This window comes from Cygnus olor, chromosome 4, assembly GCF_009769625.2.
Source record: "Cygnus olor isolate bCygOlo1 chromosome 4, bCygOlo1.pri.v2, whole genome shotgun sequence".
Classification (NCBI taxonomy): domain Eukaryota; kingdom Metazoa; phylum Chordata; class Aves; order Anseriformes; family Anatidae; genus Cygnus; species Cygnus olor.
Window position 1 is genome coordinate 39,890,579 of NC_049172.1, and position 19,809 is coordinate 39,910,387.

The following is a 19,809-nucleotide window of genomic DNA, read 5'->3' on the forward strand; positions in this document are numbered from 1 at the left end:
ACCAAACAGCTAACACTGAGTTGTATGCAGGTTTAGGTTCAGTTGACATTATGCTTTTGTCTTTAAGGGACTAAAGTTGTCTCAGATAAGATTATGGCTCTGGAACATTATTAAGCAGGGCACTGACAGAAACCACATAGCTTTCAGCAAGTATTTATTCTACCCATTCATCCCTTCCATCAGAGGAAGTAATTTCAGTCTACTTCAGACAGTATTCCGAATTTGAAAATACTCATTTCATAAATAGCCCAATGGCCTGCTCCTTTCCATCCACAGTCTTAGAGAATATCAAAAATATCCAGCGTATTGGTAATGCACACGTAGTTACCTGACTTGAAAGCACTTGAGCTATGCTGTTGGAGAACTACAAAGGGACTTTGAATTCTGTCTGTAAAGAAGCGTTCTTTGATACCACCCTAACAAACTTTCTGGAAGACAGGAGGGCCCATACAGTTACTGCTTCTTTTTCTTCCAGCATTCTTTATTTACGGTGTATTAGTACCATAATAAAATAGTACCATAACTTGGAGACAAACGTGGACCATCTGCACAGTGCAAAGATTAAATCATTTGCATTTGTTTCTTAGATCACTTTCGTATTCAGAGATCGACAAAATAAAGCTAGTTTCAAAAAAAAAAATTGTTCGCAATATACTCACAGTTTGTCTTTTCCACCTGCACACATTGGGATAGAGGGGGAATATAAGAAAAACCCTGATGTCAGGTCCCAAAAACCCAAACAGGCCCAGAATTCATTCATGCTCATGTGTAGTTTAGAAAGAGAGAAGAGTTGAGATATATTGAAGCCTTTTCCTATGAGAAGAAACTCTGCCTCACCTGAAAAGTAAACAAATAGCAAAGTCCCTTTGATGAAGAAATAACATGTTGCAAGACTCTAGGGACAAACATAAAAACACACAGCTTCACAGCTACCAACCCAATCCCAACTGCACTTCCACATCCCACAGACTGAGCTTTTCTGGAAGAACATAGTACTGCACGTGAGCTTCTGCTGTACCAAAAAGAAGAGTTAAAATATTAGAGCTGAAGGCTCTTCATGTCTATCTGACCTGATAGCTGCCTTCCTTCTCAATAGCCACACCAAGTACTCCCACAGTGACAAAACAAGTCCCAGAAAAGGCATTTCTGTGGAAGCAAAGAAAAAGAAACAGCAGTATTTCCAAATTAAGTTTTATCAAGCATTCGTATTTATTGTCACCTTATTTCTAGTAAGGCTAGAAGTGTTTCGTATTTCCTATGAGCACAGTTCCTTATGTGTGCCCAGCATCAGGCTGAACTCCAGCCTCAGGCCACTCACACTCATGAATTTGTAGGGCAGGGTCTTTTTAAACAACTCTGTCTGAGCAACTCCCCAACCTTCAGTCATGAAGTTAGTCCTCTCAAGTCAAGTATGCATGCAAAAACATTGAAAACTGGAGGTTTATTTCATTTCTCCATAATCAATAAAAGCTTTTCTTCTTTAGTCTCCTCTTTTTATTGAGGCCATTGTGTACAGAAGTGCTTGGTGCACCATTTAGTAGAAGCTGAAGAGCTGTATGGAAAGTCTAAATAAGCCCAAACAATCGCCATAAATAATTGAGAAATTAAGTCAGCTCCTCCCCCCCCCCCCCCCCCCATCATGTTACTGGGGGCTGTGGGAAGAAAAACTGAAAGAAGAGAGGAAAAACAAATGTATCCGCATCAGATAAAACCTACTAAACGAGCTTTTCTCTGTGATTTGTTTAATGTGAGTTTTGTTTTGGATTCTGAAAAAAAAAGTTCAATCTTTGAAAGTAACTCAAAATTTGAATGAGTTCTAAGACAGTTTTTAAACACGGTAATTTTAACACCTTCATGATGCTTGTAGTCAGCTTACTGTGGAGATGTTAATTTTAAGTCAAAAATTACTTTACATGCAGCAAAACAATCACTTCAGACCCCTGAGTGTCCTAGTCCTTACCATGCAGGAGTGCTTTGTGCCCAGTTCAGGGCCTCATTCATTCGCACAGTCCTTCTTGCAACAGCTCAAACAGCCACTTATGAGGCAGCTGATAATTGCCCAAGTAGTTGGTTTATTCAGGCGAATAAAGCTTGAGGGTACTTCATGCAGAAGCATTCAGCAGCCATCCCATAACATACCATGGTCCTTACTGACGAGCTCTGGTAAATTCAACTCCAAAAGTTTAGCATTGACAAGCCTCAGCTCCCACACCCTCCCTGTTGTTCATCTACCACAGAAAAGAACAACTGAAAAGCTTCACTTCAGACTCCAGCTTCCTTGCATGAGCCAGCCTAATTGATAGTTTAAAATAATCCTCCAGACGTTGTAATGAAGCAGATACATTACAACTTCTCTTCATTACGCTCTGGAGAACAGATCGACAAAAGGAATCAAGTGGGAAGGCTAATGTTAGCCTCTCCAGGGCTCACCAGTTAGCAGCCACAGTCAGAAGTATTTCTTGCAGCCTAAACGAGAAAATTGTTCTGATTAACATGGAATTCTAGTTGTCAAATTTTATTTTGTTTTAATAATAACAAAAACAAACATACATGAGAGGAGAGTTCTGCATGCAAAAGAGGCAAGCCCCATCCCCAAAGACCTGAACATAGTTGGTCTCCAAAAGCCAATTATAAAGGAGACACAAACAGCTATGGTAGGATGCTTCTCAATCTGCTAAAAACCATTTCCCTTCTCTTTAAGTCATTCTCAGTTTAAGCAAAGAATACTTTCACTACCCTTCCGACAGCATGAAGAACCAAAATAGGATGTGTGACTAAATAAAGAGCATGGAGTTTTACTGGTATCAACATACTATCCAGCTCAGAGGAACCTGAAACTCAGTCAATTCCCTGCTTGATCCAAGTACTTTACACAGCCAGACTCCAGTTCAGCTGCATTCTGCTTCTTGTCCAAAGGATTTAAGACACCTGGGCTTGAATTAGCCACAGGGAAATCTGCCTAATAAACATGGCTTCCTCCTAGGTTGTATTGCATCAGAGCATCTTTGCACCATGTTTAAGTCCCACTTAAGTCTGTGCAACACGTAGACTTTGCCACTAGACATACATACAGCCTAGCCATGCTAGTGGACAGGCCCCATGAATTCAGCAGCAGCATGGTGCTACAGTGATATATCGCCTCTACTCTGATCATGCTCATGTAGCATTTTATGTCACCTTTACCAGAGATTAAATAGTGAAGAGCAAGAGGAAGTCTCAAACCGAGTTCCTCTGTTCTTCAGCTGAGTGAAGGAACAAGTAAGTTGGGAAAGATAGTAAGAGAATTCACTCATGCTGCTCCACCATTCTACAAGCAGGTTTTGTAGGTGACAAGTTATATCTGCAAAGGGGAGTGAGAGGGAAAGAATTGACTACTCATTTCAAGTTCTTCTCATGCAACTTGACCCGCTACCGGAGTTTATCATCAGTTTCAATGAACTGGAAAAAAAACCTTTGAAATCCTACCACAAATTGTTTCTGCCTGCTCGTGAAACGATAGACAGAAAACAGTTAAGTCAGATAGAAAAATACCACAAAGGCTTTTCCTGTTGCCTTATAAGAAGGTCTTGGAGACACAGAAAAAGTTAACAGCATCTTAACAGAAGTCATTTCCAGCTTCTTCATTTATTGCATGTAGTTTCCAAAAACCTAGGAAGTAACCTTTCAGAAATCTTGCCACTGATTGTAGAAGACTGAGAAGCAGAACTTGTGAGGGACTGCATCTGACCTTGACTTTACTCCTTACAATGCAGACTTTCATTTCATCTCTGCAGATGGTCTTGATTAATTCCTTTAGAATTAACCACCAAATTACCATTTCTAAATCACTTCTGCTACGGTGAAGAGGTGCACACCAGCTAAGACGTGGTATCACACTGCTAAATGCATTGGCTGCCTTTCCCATTTGACATCCCCACTTGAAATGCAAAGCAAGCTTCAAATGGCAGAATCACATCTCTATAGAGATCTCCTTGCACATCTACAGATCCAACAAGGGAGGCTGACAAAGATATTTATGCCCTTGCTCTTCCATGGAGCTTTTTCCAGTCATCACAGCTGTGCACATCAGGACTTGGCAGGTTTCTACCTGAAGACTCCATACGTAGGCATGAAACAGCCATCAGATTTTGAAGTACAAAGTCTCTCTTATCAAGACCCTACGCGAGGGAGAATTTTAAATTAAGCTTCGCTTATGCAAATTGCTTACATCTTTCATAGATAGAATCAGACAATAAGCAAGCACAGTAAGATACAGTAGCATTGAGTGAAGTACTTCACTTCAAGGGAGGAAGTTGATTCAGGAGCCAGATAACACCTCAGTGAAGCAACTGCTGTCACAGCGGAGCTGGCAATCCCTTCTGTAGCACTTCTCTCTTGGTGTGCACAAAAGCATTCCTGTTAAGCTTATCCTTAGAACTATAAATTAAAACATTCCAGGAATCTTATTTTCCAAGCAGCACAATAAACAATGTTATTTCTTTGTTAGAAGTCACTTTAATGTAAATTCCAGCCTCTCTTTTGACAATTCAACGACAACTCAAGAGTTAAACTTATTAATAGATCTGATGGCCTTTATTCAAAAGTAGTTGTTTTCATGAAACTTGGTTTGAGTAAAATTACTTGCTCCTACAAAGTCCAAGATAATTAATGTAATTTCCGCCAGATGTAATAGGAACAGTTTCAATTACCCTACTTTTCAATTATTCTCCATAATATCCTTTATTTTAGAAAGACTAGAGTGTCTTTATTAATAAAGTGTTAAACTGATAATGATGACTGGGGAAGTCAGGGGAAAGAGGGGAGGAACTGTCTACACAGGAAAAATTGTATCATATATTATTTACCCTAGTTCACTCAAACTCCAAAGAAAAGGAAAAGACAGAATAAGTGACTTAATGTGAAGGTCTGAATTGGACACACAGATGAGTTATAAGGATTAAGGTCAAAGGATAGATAAAGGACAGAAATCTGCTCAACGTCCATTAAGATGCAGATGTTTTATTTAAAGACACTCCTAATTCAGACCAACTTCAAAAAGTCATCTGCAAGACCAGTACTGCCAAATTTCTACTAAAGCGAGCTCCCTCTGAATCGCTGCACAAGACTTAAGGTTGTGGCACAAGAAATGTAATTACAGAAAGCTCCTTTTCAATGAGGTGCTCAGATCCCATTTTGAGGTGCTATAAATGGAGAGGTGGGATGGAAAACTCTACACAATATATCAATCCTTTACAGTTGAAATTACTATTTACTGAAACAACTTCCTTACCTGACATACTGCCTGATTTACCACGTATTCACATCCACGCATCTGCGTTGTGCCTGCATGAGCAATGTCACGCTCTGTTCTGCGTGCAAGGAGCTCTCTGAACAAAGGTAACACAAAGAACTCAAACATGCATTCTGGCAGTGTCCTGCTTATTTTAGTAAAGGCCTTTCCAACCATTAGGTGCTAGAAGGCAGTAGGGCTTTTTAATCTTAAAAAAGATTAAAGTAAGATGTGTCTATGCTTCTAGATCTGCTATTAAAAGTGCTCTCCAGGGCTCTACAAGCTGTGAAGTACACATTTGTTTATTCTGTAAAAACTCATGTTGTGAATGTTTTTGTATACACAAAAATACAGGGGTTTAATATGCAAAGATCACTATGCATTGTTATTTTTTTCCCCTTTTATTTCATCAAATCTTCCCTTTCGATATTTTAGAATGCACGCTGCTTAGCCTGCTTGCCATTCTAGAAAAAATAACCATCACCTTAAAAACATAAAGTACCTTTTTGTGCTAGACTTGATATTTACAAAGATGTCAAGACAATTTTATGGACTGGACATGGCTGTTTGAGTGATATTAATTTATACTATGCTATCAAACAAATACTGATAATACAGTAGACACAAAGCATAAACACTATTAAAGGGCAAGAACTGGGCTATAACTGCATGTTATGTTTAAACAAATAACACAGTTATGAAGATAATATATTATCTGTGGTACCTTGAAAACATGCTATAGATTCAAATGTCTCTTCCTCTTTCCATTATAAATCCTGTTCTGTAGCAATTAAAGACTTATCAAAGTTGATTTCCATCAGCGTGAAGCCCAGCATTAGAATTCTCCACTTAGATGCATGTCCTCTTTTCTAATTTTGAAAAACATTTGATGTAAATCATTCCAGACCTTTTCATTATTAGATGAGCTCACCACCTTATTGCTTTTCTAACCAAGTACAAAAGCCTAATAGAGAGCTGATATAATCAGTTGATTCACACCATATTAAGCTTTTTTTATATAAGAGTTATCTCCAAGACCTCCATTTCCAAAACCTCTTTAAAATGGCCTCCCAAGGACTATACTCCAAACTAACAGCATTGTGTATGTAGGATCAAAAGGGACACATCAGCCACACAAAGCATAAATAAAGCCATAAGCAGGTCCAGTATGGACCTTCTTACTCAGGCAAAACTGACTTTACTTAATTTGCATTTTAGGCAGCTGCAAGGCAGTCTACAATCACTACATTACCAGCAGCTGTATAACAGCCACTCTCTTATGGCAAGCCACAGGGTGGTTTTGTTGTTGTTGTTGGGTTTTTTTTTGGTTGTTTTTTTTTCAGGTAAGGTCCATAACAAGGCTTGGTTCCAGCTTTGAGATGAATCCTTATCTCACTCTGGGTACACAGGTGTCCCTACACTGAAAACCTGTCAATGACATAGGAAAGCATTGTCCAGAGCCATCCTTTCAGACCCCAGAAGAACAGATCCAAAAGGTATTAAAGCTGTTCTCAAAGTTCCTCCAAAATCTATCCTTCCTTGCCAAGAGCCGAGGCAGATCTTAAAACAGTATCCTTGAGAGCGCCAGTTACAGCTACTGCAACATTTCGGGATTAACATCTTCAAACATGCACATTTACACTTCATTTTGCACAGTGGAGCAGACATTGGGTTCTCTTCAGACGAAGCTAAGTAGCCCTTGTACTCCACTCAGAAGCAAAGTTCATGGAATCGGATTAAAATTAACCCAAAATTTAAAAAATTAAGTGTTGATATGCTTTGAGTATGCACGTGAAGCACTCAGCTACTCCCAGCTCTCACTACACATCCACTCCTGCTGGTTCACACTACTTCGTAAGGTCAGCACAGCCAGGGACCATTCAGTAAAATGTGATACTTAAAACAGAACACAGCAGAAGAACTCATACTGTGAGGGAGCTGAATTCCACTTCCACCATGGACATCTCATACATCCAGAAGGTGTAAGATATGACTAACAACTTGCATTAGTCACAGTAATGAAACAATGCCTTTTACCATTGATAACAAAGAAATTCCTCATTGCCAATATAATAACCAAATCTGTAACTTAAATAAATAAATAAAACCCAGCACAGCAACAGTGATGGTATATACCAGCAGCAGCAGCAGAAGTCCATGGCTTCCAGACCCTACCAAAGAAAATTAATGAATCCTGTTCTCATGGGGACAGCCTTTGTAGTAAAAAGGTTATTTTTAAAAACATTTTAAAAGTAAGAAGAAAAATGCAGGCATAAGGTGGGGAGAGAGCACTCCAGGAAAGCAAGCTAATTATTTGTCCTTTTACCTTCTGAACCTTGGAGGGCTGGAGGAAAAAGCCCTGCCCCATGTACGAGCCTTCCCTCATTTGCTGGAAGCAATGGTTCTCATTTAAATCCAGCCAAAGCTTTACTAAATTGCTCTGTATTTTCAAGATACACACAGGAAGAGATTATGCCAACCTGCAACAGCCAGCAACCAGACATCTGGTATCACAACACAGTCCCTCACAGCCATTCAGTCCCAGTTTTTAATGCCAATTTAAGGGCTGAATTGGAATTCCTGATCCAGTTATTCTGAGAACATTTTAGAACAAGCTGATGAAATAAACACACAACAAAAATGACTGGGACAGTCACTCAAAGGTTCAACCAAATGGTCCCAAGGGAATCTGCTACAAAGATGCTCAATAACTGTGGCCTATAAAACTTATCACTTCTATCAGCACATATGCAGAAGGAATAGTGTACGCTTGCCACTTAAAAACCTTTAAGAATCATTTCATGAGATCAGTAAATTTCAATCCATCACTTGTGTGCAAAGCAAAAAGTAAAACCCATGAACAAATGAAAGTTAGAAGACAAGTGAACACAAACCAGGAGAAGAAGAGTGATTTGTTTAGGATAAGAAGTCATTTCTCGCAACTCTACCTGAAGCCCTTTGAAGGGGACAGGGAACACAGATAATTCTGTCAATACAGTATACTCATGGTTCCTAACAGCTTTTGTCACAAATCCTCATTAAAGGCTCTTAAAAAAAAATGTAACTAGATGAGAGAAGATCCTACCCTTCATTTTCTATCCTTTGATCACTTATTAATTCATGAAAAAGGTAAACTGTCCTTTCTAAGCAGTTGCTAAGACATTTCTTGAACCATATACTGGGTTCTTCACTGTTCAATACACTTAAATAATCGAGATGGAGCAGAGGGGAAGAAGACACATGAAGAGGAATAAAAGTAGGATGTGGAGTATACAGATGCAAGAGCTGAGGATTACTGTGACAGGTTGTAAGTATATTAAGCAGATAAGTGAAAACAAAGATGAATGGAAAGATGCATATGGAGTAAATAAAGTTGTTCTTTCTCTTCCACCAGCACTTAAGGTAGGAGAGTTACCACTCAGAAAAGATACTAGATTTAACTCATTATTCAGAAACAGATAAAGAGAAGCTTTGAAATTATTAGGAAAGGAACAGCAAACCAGAAAGCATTGTGATCTCTCTCCAAAAGAGCACATGCCCATTTATGAATTCACACTGCATGCAGTGCTTAATCCCATTTCAAAAAGGAGGTATAAGAACTGGAAAAGATACAGAATATTGCGAGGACAATCAAAGGTATGGGAAAATCTTCTTTATAAAGGGATTAAGTAGATTAGCTTGGCATTTGAAGAGAAAACTAAGGGAGAGGAATAGTGGTAATCTACAAAATTATGCATAACAGAAACTCTGCATAAGGAGCGTACGCTCTTCTATGGCAGAGGAAGTGAACTAGGTAGCTCTCAGTAGTGTCATCAGGGAAGAAGTTTAAAATGAAATTAAAAGTAATTCTGCTAATTATGCAAGCTTTCATTAAAGTTTTGGAACTGTAAATCTGGGATGAAGCCAATTTTCAGGGAGTAGGTCCCACGTGTAACCCTTACAACATGACTGCCCAGATACAGCTTCCAGATGGCTAAATGCTGGTGACACGTAGCAGCGTGAAGCCGAGGTGATACATACTTTGTACTCCTTTCAACTCCCTGGTGAATGTTGCAAGCTCTCAGGCAGCAGGGTAGAAAGATCCTTACTTGGACCTGGTACAGGGACCAGTTAGATCCAATGGAAAGACAATCATGTCTTTCTTAGTCAGCCTTGTTAATGACTGACTGGAGCAAAGAGCCCTCAATCGTTTCTTAATCTCCATTATTCATGCACTATGCACTGTATCTCCAGTTCTGCAAGGAGTTGGTGTGTACACAAGCATGCAGTCTGTACAACTACCATTTTTATTTATTTTACATACCTGTCAAGTAATGTTTGTTTTGGGTGGGTTTTTTTGGTTTGTTGGTTTTTTTTCCTCCCTCCAGGGGAACACCTTCATTTGGCTAATTCTTGTGTAACACACAGAGTCCCAGTCTACATCACGTTCCAAGGAGGATGGTAGAGGAATTATTCTTCTGCTCAACTTGAATCTTTCCAAAAGCTTTAACTAAAATTAATTTCAGCATAAGACTTATTTGATCACTGCAAATGTTAAGTTAAACTGCCAGAAAAAAAAATGAGAAGTGGTCATTGGCAAATATTTCATTACTTGCACTTACAGAACAGGCGTTTATTTTCTATGAAGTCCATGTGTTCAGAAGTACTGACAGTCCTCCAAGCCCAGTTTCCCTTCCTGCTACCCTCATGAGAGGCAGCAGAGAGAACAGGAGGCAGCTTTGTTTTTTTCTCACCCAGAGCCCCTTTCCTTTGTTATGAAATAGCTCTCTGCCAGAGTGAATTAAGCTTCCACTGAGACCACAAAGACAAATGCCCACATACCTAGTCATATATTTGTGGTTTTGCACATGTGTTTCCTGCACGGTGCAAAAATTCATTTAACTTTGATCCTAACTACATCAGCTAAATAAGGGTAGCTGGAAAAGAAAAGCCTTACAGATGGGCAGAATACGCTCTATTTTGTAACACTGTAACTTAAGTGCTGAAATTAGTCCAACAGCTGCCTAAAGAAGCCTTCCAATTTTACCCAAATGTTTAACTACAGGATACAAAAAAAAAAAAGTAAAGAAAGAAAGAAAAAGAACACAGTAAATTACCTGTCAGGCAATTAGCAATTGCTGGACAGGTTTCCTAGCAAAGGACTAGCCAGGGCCTTCCTTAGTGTGGTTATAAAACAAAATGTGCCTAGTCCACAAAGGGGTAGCTGATCAGGAACAGGCATTTGAGCTCCTATTAATCTGTAGATATCTGCAATACAATTACTGCAGTGGCTTTTTTTGTTCTTTGTGTTTGCTTGGTTTTTATTTTGTAGTTCTGGAGTGCAATAGTTTGTCTTCCTTCCCACTGACAGCTATTTTTAAAAACGAAGGCTACTTGGTACAAGTTTGCATAATGTATTGATTTGAGAGGTACTGCATCAATTTGTTAAAGATACTGTGAAATATTTTCATATACTAAACAAGAAGATATTGAAAAGATTAAAGATCAGGGACCAACTGTTTCATACAAAAGGATTCCCCCTCCAAAATTATTTTGACCAGGAATAAAAAAAAACTAGAGTTTTGTTCCCCACTACTCTTGTTACACTGAACAACTTTTACCTCTCCTTAGGAAAACAGAACTGAGAGAAGCATACCTTTCTGGCCAGGAAGAAGATTATATATGAAGACCAAGCTGTAGCTTGACCTTTATCTTTATAAGTGATAACTCTCAAAAGTGACCAAAAGGTTAACTAAACTCTAAAAAGGTCATCTGTCTTTAATCTGACTACATAGATCCTTTTCTGATGTTCAATAATACACAGCTACTGTTCATTAAATATCATCCGTCCATTCTGTACTTCCACCTTCAGTTTTCAGCAGCAGGTGCATTTTTGTTCTCTCACACTAAAATTGTAGCTTCTTTCAATCCAGCACATCTTTTATGATAGGAAGCATTTTAGAACTAAGTACATTCCTAATTGTTCTGCAACGTTAGATGTTTACACTAGTTCTGAGCACATTAGTGCTTTCCTCTTTGTCCCAGTATGAGGCTTTCATACTCTTAAGCTATAGTAATCATTTATTTCTCTCTTCAGAAGTGATGCAGTTCAAAACATATTCAGCTAAAACACATTTCAAAACTATGTAATTCAAAATTGTGTCAGAAACGAAACGCTGAACTCCAAATGCAGTATACACAGTGATAGTATGAGGGATCAGGTTCTTCAGATGCCTCAAGAGTTAAGAACAAACTGAATGAATACAAGGCATCAGGATTGCTTCCTCCCCCCAACACAATAGTATTGCTTATGTGCAAATACATTCTGAAATTGTGTAATTGAGACCGTGTACACTTTACTCTTAGCTTTCTTATTTCTTGACTTTTAACTATTTTGTGAGCCCTGCTAGTTACAGTTCATATCCCCACTGCAGGGAATGAAGCTCACCACTTCTTTTTTTCCTCCTCCCTTCAAGGACAACATTCTGAAGGTTTAGTTCCTTCCACTAAGCATTAATCAAGATTCAGCTGATTAAGTAGACAAGTGTTATCTTCTCATTTTTCATCAAATATGTAACAAAACCCATGGAAAAAAGAGACTTTATCAAGCACTCATCTGGTTAGCTTTCATGTCTTCTGTAGACATCCATTGGAGTCAGTCTGGAACACTCACTGAGAAGAGCTTCACTTTTCCACTTGTTTTATAAATTTTGTTTTCCAAAACTAAGAGTTTTGGAAGATTAACTAGCACAGAAAGCAAGCTATAAAAAAAAAAAAGATATTGTCCAAACTGCCACCATCAAGCTGAACAGAAGCTACGTATCAGGTCAATCAAAGAACATGCTGGATGAGCTTTTTCACTTGACTTGTTCTGGGATTATGAGAAAGGACACAAGGGATCCACAGCCAGGCATTATTTGTCTGCTTAACCTATAGTGTTGCAGGGGAAAATGGGATGTAATTTCCCATCTAGACTAACAATTTTTCTTCCAGCTCTTCCCCATCCATAAGATAATTGTTGTTTAATTATCATATTTATTGCAGAGCTCAGAAGCAACTCACAGAATCAGAGAATCATTTCGGTTGGAAAAGACCTCTAAGATCACCTACTCATTCATTCTAATTCTTCACTGTCATGCCCAAATTTGCATATGAAAAGTCATTTCACATCCATCTCTTCACAGAAAGAAGAAAACAGCAACCGTCATCCAACCACGCACCAGTCTGAGTGCTAGGGGAGCGAGCTAGGAGAAGGCAGGCGCTCAAAGGAGTGACATCCCTCAAACCACCACAGGCGGACATATGCGAGACTCAAGAAGGCAGGGTATGATTTAATCCCCAGCAGTCACAAAGCACAAGACAAGGCTGCTTGTCCTGGATGCTGACAAAACAAATCCATGTAACTCTATCCTTCCCAGACACAAAGCGTGTAATGGCTCCATGATTTTTCAGAGTCAGGGTTCTTCACGAAGAGGAGTGGTCCTAATCCAAATGGCTGTAGTCTCTCATGTTCTCAGAGCTGTAGAGATTTTAGGGATCTTCTAATTTATTATGCAGCATTTTATTCCTATTTCTTCAAGGAAGAGTTACAAGTGAAACCTCAAAGTATGTTTCTCTCACTTGGCATGCAAATGCACGTAAGTTCCTTCACAGGGTCTTAGTCCAGGATCTGCATCACTGAATACCACAGCTCACCTACCGAGATGCCTAAAATCAACAGAACACTTCCCAATCTGCTGAAAGGTGAAACAAAGCAAGTTGTGGACATTTGACAACCCTGTATGTTTCTCAGCAAATCTGCAGAGGCTATTTTCTTAACCTATACAGTGACACATGCAAATAGGAGGAAAAAAAAAAGTGGAGGTCTGGTTTGTGGATCAATGGATGCCTTCCGACTCTTGCCTCTCACTATAGACACAGCTCCCGTGTCAAACCTAATCACTCCTTACAAGTCAAACAAAAATGAAGCCTGTTTTGCAGTGTTCTGCCAAAAGCAAAAGAGGATAAGAGAGATGAAAGGGACTTAATGGGAGGGGGGTTCAAGACCTCAGATTTAGATATAAACTTATTGCTGTTAAAGAACAGTGAGAAAGGATCAGAATGGATGGGGGCACAATTTGTGAGTTTGCATATCTATTTTTTCCTGTCTATGTAAGTCAGTCTAACAATAGTAGAATTATGAGGGTATTACTTCAGTCCTCAAAATCCAACCTCTTCTGATTTATACTATAGTGTCTGCAAGAAATGGAAAGTTCAAGGGATGAACAGCACAGCATGTGCTACAGGCCAGCATCCTAAACTTTAGGAATGCTTGAGACCTCGGGACAAGGTCTGGAAGTTGCTCAGTGACTTGTTATGAAATTAATTAGAATCATAGAATCATTTCGGCTGCAAAAGACCTGCAAGATCACTAAATTCAACTATCAACCTGACCTACTGAGTCCCATCATTAAACCACATCCCCTAGTGCCGTGTCCAGATGTCTCAAATACATCCAAGGATGGGGACTCTACCGCTTCCCAGGGCAGCCTGTTCCAATGCTTGTCCACCCTTTCCATGAATAAGTTCTCCAAATATCCAATCTAAACCTCCCTGGAGCAATTTTAGACTGTTTCTTTACAGAAGCTTGTCACACAAGAGAAGAGATCAACACCCTCCCTGCTGGAACCTCCTTGCAGGTAGTTGGGAGAGAGCAATGAGGTCTCCCCTGAGCCTCCTCTTCTCTACACCAACCACCCCCAGCTCCCTCAGCTGTTCCTCGTAAGTCTTGTTTTCTAGTCCCTTCACCAGCTCCATTGCTCTTCTGTGCACATACTCAAACAACTCAATATCCTTCTTGAGGATATTGTGAGGAGCCCAAAACTGAATATAATATTTGAGATGTGGTCTCCCCAGTGCCACATACAAGGGGAAAATCACATCCCTAGTCCTGCTGGCCCCACTGTTTCTGGTACAGGCAGATTACCAGCATTCCCCAGGACTCAGACCACCAGTGTTCATACCCACAGACACCACACTGCAAGTGGTCCTCACCAGCTCTTAGTTTAATTTCTTGTAAAAGGACAATTAACCAAGAGTTTTAAGTCTTAGTATCTACCTTCTTTTCTTCATGGTCATTTCTTAAGCATGGGTTTTCAAAGAAATAAATTATTGTGTAGTGAGATGCAACCTACACAACCAGCAGTATATCACCCACCAAACAAGTCTAAAATAAAGCAGTCTCAACAACCTGAAGGGGAATAAGAGTTATAATCACTAAATCACTTCCTGAATCTTCCAAAGGCATGTTTGTTTGTAATATAAATATTACATTTACAAATATACAAAATATATACATTAGGCAAAAGGAGTATTAGAAGAATTACTTTCTCCCCAGTATGATTAAAGGAGCGTTCATAGAAAAAGACTTCCAGACAGTGGTTTTATTGTATGCAACAACAATAACCAGGCACTATAAAAACAGCAGTATGGAATACAATTTATTTCAAATTGAGTGAGGTTACTTTGATCAGACAAGTTCAGACACCTTACCCACTATGAATTAAATAGACTGATTTGGAAGAGACAACTCCGTACGCATTCTTAACTAAAGAAAAAAGATTTCTATGCATCAGAAGACAACACAAAAACCCTGTATCAAGAACTAAATGGTCAAGCATTTGCAACTTTGAAGTTTAAAAGTTGACATTTCTTATTCAAAGAAATCGTCTTCTGCCTCTTCTCCTTCATTCAAATTTATTCTCTATTACTACTTTAAACGAAAGAGTTCAGGTTGAAACAAAGTTTAGAACCATACTGAGACTTCAGCTCAACAAGGCTTGGAAGGGTGACTGACTAATCTTTTTATGCCTCTTCTTCAAAGAGAACAGGCTTACAGTCTCAGTGTTTTATTAGAATGCTCTACAACATAATTTTGCAAGATGTGCATAAACAGAGAAATCTTAAATCCAGTGGGTGATCAGATTAAAAAAATCTGCTGACGGAGGATGGATGTCATCCTCCCACTGCTCACATCTCTGAAATACGGGAAGGGGTCCCTCCCAGTCTTGGCTGCCAGTCCAACAGCTTTCAGCACTTCCCCAGGTTGAGCAAACATCAGATAACCCTCTCTTGGGTCTCTGTAAAATCTTTCATCGCTCCTGAAGTCTGGCTTGGCCAGCAGTTCCCTGCTGAAAGCAGGATCTCTCCTTGCTGCACATCTCACTGGTTCACTACTTCATTGTGCTCACCAGAACCTTCCTCAGCCTGAGCATGCTAGGAAAGCAGCAATTTCTGCCTCTTTCCCTTTCCAGACGAAGTCGAACATAACAAATCATACCGCAGCAGCCAGGATATTGTAACTGTTCCTCTTCCCTGTCCAGCCACAACTTAACATAACATAGGCTATTCAGCTCACCTGATCAGCTAAACACACCACGCCACCCTGAATGCGTTACCACTGAGCCTTCACTTAAACTGCTCTTTGAATATTTAGCCTCGTACTATCTACAACGCTACCTGAACACTTGATGCCAGCTTGTCATATAATTGCCCAAATCAGAACTTTGTTTTCCAGGTTTCCTATGTAATGAATAAAAGTTAAATTATGAACCCCAAAATGAGATTCACATACACACTGACACATAAAAATTCTGCGGTGATATATTCAACTAAACACGAACAGAGAACGCTACTGCCTGAGGGATGACCTAACGTTGGAGGCATCTGCACCTCTCTCATCCCAGCTAGCTCAAGGACTTCCCACACTGCACTACATTAAGGCGTGGATATGCATTATCTCCCCTTTTTTGAGTTTAGCCATTTGAAGTACACATCGGACACAAGATAAATTCTCCATGAGGTTACAGGACCAATAAGCTGATGAACATGTCATTATTCCTAGATACTGATAAACGTATCATCTTCATGTGATAGGATATACAACGTTATTGCATGCCTGCCTGTTGAGAGCGAGGACTCGCTTTCAGAATGAGAACGTATGTCCTGCTGCTTTCTCATTTCCTTGAGGATTTTCATGTAATTTTCTGAAGATATGGACTAAGGACAACTTTTGTTTTTTAAATTATTTCCTTCACTAAAAGCAAAAAGACAATCCCACTACCTACACCAAGTAATTTTTAAGATAGATCTTATCAGCTAAATCAGACTTCTCATTAAGTTCCCTCTCGCTTCCCACTGCCTGAAATTTGGCCGTTATAGAGAAGAAAATGAATTGTTCATACTGACGTTCTCATCACTTTTTTCCATTGCTGAAAAGCTTTCAGTTGAGAAACGAACTACCACATAAGAAAAGACAGTGGAACATATGCATGAACTTCAATATACAAATTTGTGTCTGATTTCCCATAAATTAATAGGTCTTGATCTCCAGATCCTGTCAAAAGCTTTAAATATCCAAGTTCTCAGCTACTGCTGCTATTTAAGAACTTCATTAAAACTTTCTCAGCTTTCGCAAAACTTGAACTCTAGAAGCAGTTGCAAGATAATAACCATAGCAAAGGGTATAACTAAGTTCATTAAGTATCTCCACAGCTGAGCCAAAATCAGTTCTCACTGCCAGGGTATTTGAATTAGGATATTTAACCTCATGAAACTGATAACCTAGTGAAGAATTTGAATACAGAGAAAGGGTGAAGGAAAAAGAGGATGTTTGAAATAGAACAATGAACTCTACAGTAGTAAAAACACTTGCTTCAAGTGACATTATCACTTACTTTTACCATACTCCCAGAGTTGGTTTCTTTAGTCAGTCAACTATAAAGATGCTCTAAACCAGTGGTCTCCAAAGTGGGTTGTGCAGACCCCTGGGAGGGGGCAAGACAATCCACCAGGATGCAGCAGAAAAATATTTTTGAACCATTACTAAATGAAGTAAGTAGTGTTTATTGCACCATTATCTCATCTGCTTTCTATTTTATTTTTTATAATGTACATAACACATTAGTATGTAGCAAATGTACGTAGCTTATAAATAGGTATACAAATATTGGAAGTTTGTGCTCAAAACATTTTTAAATGACAGGAGTGTACAATCAAAAAAGTTTGGTGAGCTACTCTACATAGCATATCTATCATAGAGTAGCATTCTGAATATTTGTAACATTTCTAAACCTCTCAAATATCTGTAACTACTACAGTTCTCTTCAAGCCATACAAAACTAACAGAAAATCCAGTTACTGTTAAACACGTCTAGCTATTATATAACCAAATGCTAATATACATATAGTTTTCTCTTTTTTCTCTTTATAACCTCTGAACACAAATAGTCCATTTTCACATACTGAAAGAAAATTAAGGTTTTCAGCTGGCCTATCCATTAAAGTTTTCAAACTGGCTAGCTAGATCAAGGTAGGGGTTTTTAATGGAGGTGAAATGGAAAAAAAAAAGGGGGGGGGGGGCAGGAGGAATATTTCTTAAGTTTGCACACAGCTGCCCCCGCCACTTGGCTGGTGCAGAGCAAGGTTCTGAAATGGTTTCATTCTGTGCTTCGTCAAAGTAAATCTACTATTGTTTCACTCTCAAAAAAAAAAAAAAAAAAAAAAAAAAAAAAGCTTTCATCAGTATACACAAATAATTTCAAGATTCAGAAAGTATTATCTCCAAAGTAGGTATTTTTTTTACTCAGCTCTACTTCATTATTTATTATGCCTCTATTTTCAGAGTAATATCAATAAGAAGAGAACAGAGGTTGGTTTCTGCCAATCAACCAAAAAAAAAGTACTGAGGTCCAATTCCCGATACAGGCTTGAAGGTAAATGCATCTACGGTAACATTCAGAAACAGCCCTACAGCACTCCAAGCTCATCCCCTGCCCCTTATTACAGTACATCATCATCTGTTTTTTTTTTTTTCGCTTGTTTGTTTTGACTTTTTTTTTTTGACTCTCTCCTAAGGACAGGGTTTTCCTTGAGGCCTTTGGAGTATATTAGCTAATCTGCATTTACAGCCCCCTGAGAGCCTCCCCCCAACACCTTATTTTCAGCACACAAGGTCAGCTCGGCTGAAGCAGTTTGCCCTGACCTAGGCAACATGTGTTAGGCCAGACTAACTATTTTTACTGCCTAACCTATTTTTATTTCAAACAAAGCCACCTCGTGTAAAAGCCAAAGGCTTCAGTAGCAAAGCCAGGTCCCACTCACCTGCAGCAGACACATGCAGTGGCAGCACTGTCCCAAACCGAAACCTGCAGCCCATAAGACTTTTCCACAGTCTCACAAAGCCCCACACACCAAACAGGGACGCCATACTCCTTCCTGATCCTTTCCTCCCCCAAATTTAACACCCCCTCAAGGTGCTTTCATCCTTTTGCAAAACACCCCTGAGGGCTCACCTCCGCCCCGGCGGCCCTGCCCACGCTGCAGCCCCCTCCCTCCTACCGCCGGGCCGGGCCGCCCCTCCGTGCCTTGCAGCAGCACCGGCTAACGGCCAACACCTGCCTGAGAGGAGTTTTTGCTCCGTTAGAGCAGCCCTGGCTCGATAGCAGCCTTTTCCCCCCTTCAACAGCTTCCCTGCAGCCCCCCGCTCCTCCTGGCCACGCCGCTTCCCTGCCCGGGAGCGGGGTGAGGACTCGGGATGTCCTGGTGGAAACAGAGAGAGCCCGGGAGGTTCAGGATGAGCCCCACACTTTGTATTTCTGTACGACTCAACGAATTAATTTTAAAAAGCCTTCAAGTGTTGTTTTCAAGGATCTGAATGCAAATCCCTCCTACGTGCATATGAATAAAAAAATAAATAAAAAAAAAAAAAAAAACACCAATTCTGTAGACAATGCATTTTAAACAAAAATGGAATATATATGCACATAGTTTAGCTGGCTGCATTAAAATATACACATGAGAAAACACTTTACATATAAAAGAACCTGGTGTATTTCCATTCACAGGAAAAATATTGCATGACTTTTCAATAACGGATCGGTAACTACTTTTCCAATGTAATATTTATTTATTTTAATGCTGATAAAATAACGGCACCTGGAATAGTTGTGTTTACATTTCCAATTCCTCTTGCCCTGCTGTCTCAGCCCTGGGCATGCCAGGAAGACCACTGCAGTGTGTGGAAAACAGAGGCCCACACTATCATTTGCAGGATCACTCAATCTTAGATAAATTAATAAAAATGTCAACACATGGCTGTGGGCTTTATAGCAGGTAAAGCGGTGATGAAGATGAGCAAAGGCAGCACAGGGGTGTGGAGGAGCTGGTGCAGCCATGGTGGCAGGCTGGCAGCCTCCATGTGGGCCCTCCATGGAGGGCAACTGAGAGCTGCTCCTGCAGAGCAGGCCAGGTCCCTGGGCCCCTCAGACTTTCCTGCAAACCCCATCTCACCTAGCAAGGAGGCAGGGACTGCTTTGTTGGCTTCCCACATCTTCTTCCCAAGGGAAAGCCCGCTGAGGGGCCCATGTCTGAGCCCCAGCTGTTCCTTGGCCCCTTACCACCAGGCTTGTCCAGCCACAGTGGGGACCGCTTGGCCTCAGGCCCTGGGCCTCATGGGGCTCTCCCTGTTTATACTTTAATTATATCACAAATATCGTGTTTCTGTTTTTCTCTTCAGGAGCCAT

General features: G+C 39.9%; 1 long non-coding RNA gene across 1 annotated transcript in view; it reads right to left on the reverse strand.

The window, feature by feature from the left end:
* The window catches only part of LOC121070090, a 76,953-nt gene extending 58,338 nt beyond the window's left edge, over positions 1-18,615 (reverse strand). Inside the window, exon 1 of the long non-coding RNA XR_005819881.1 lies at positions 18,389-18,615. This is a non-coding gene — a long non-coding RNA (uncharacterized LOC121070090). The remainder of the gene's footprint in view (positions 1-18,388) is intronic.
* Positions 18,616-19,809: the final 1,194 nt, after the last annotated feature.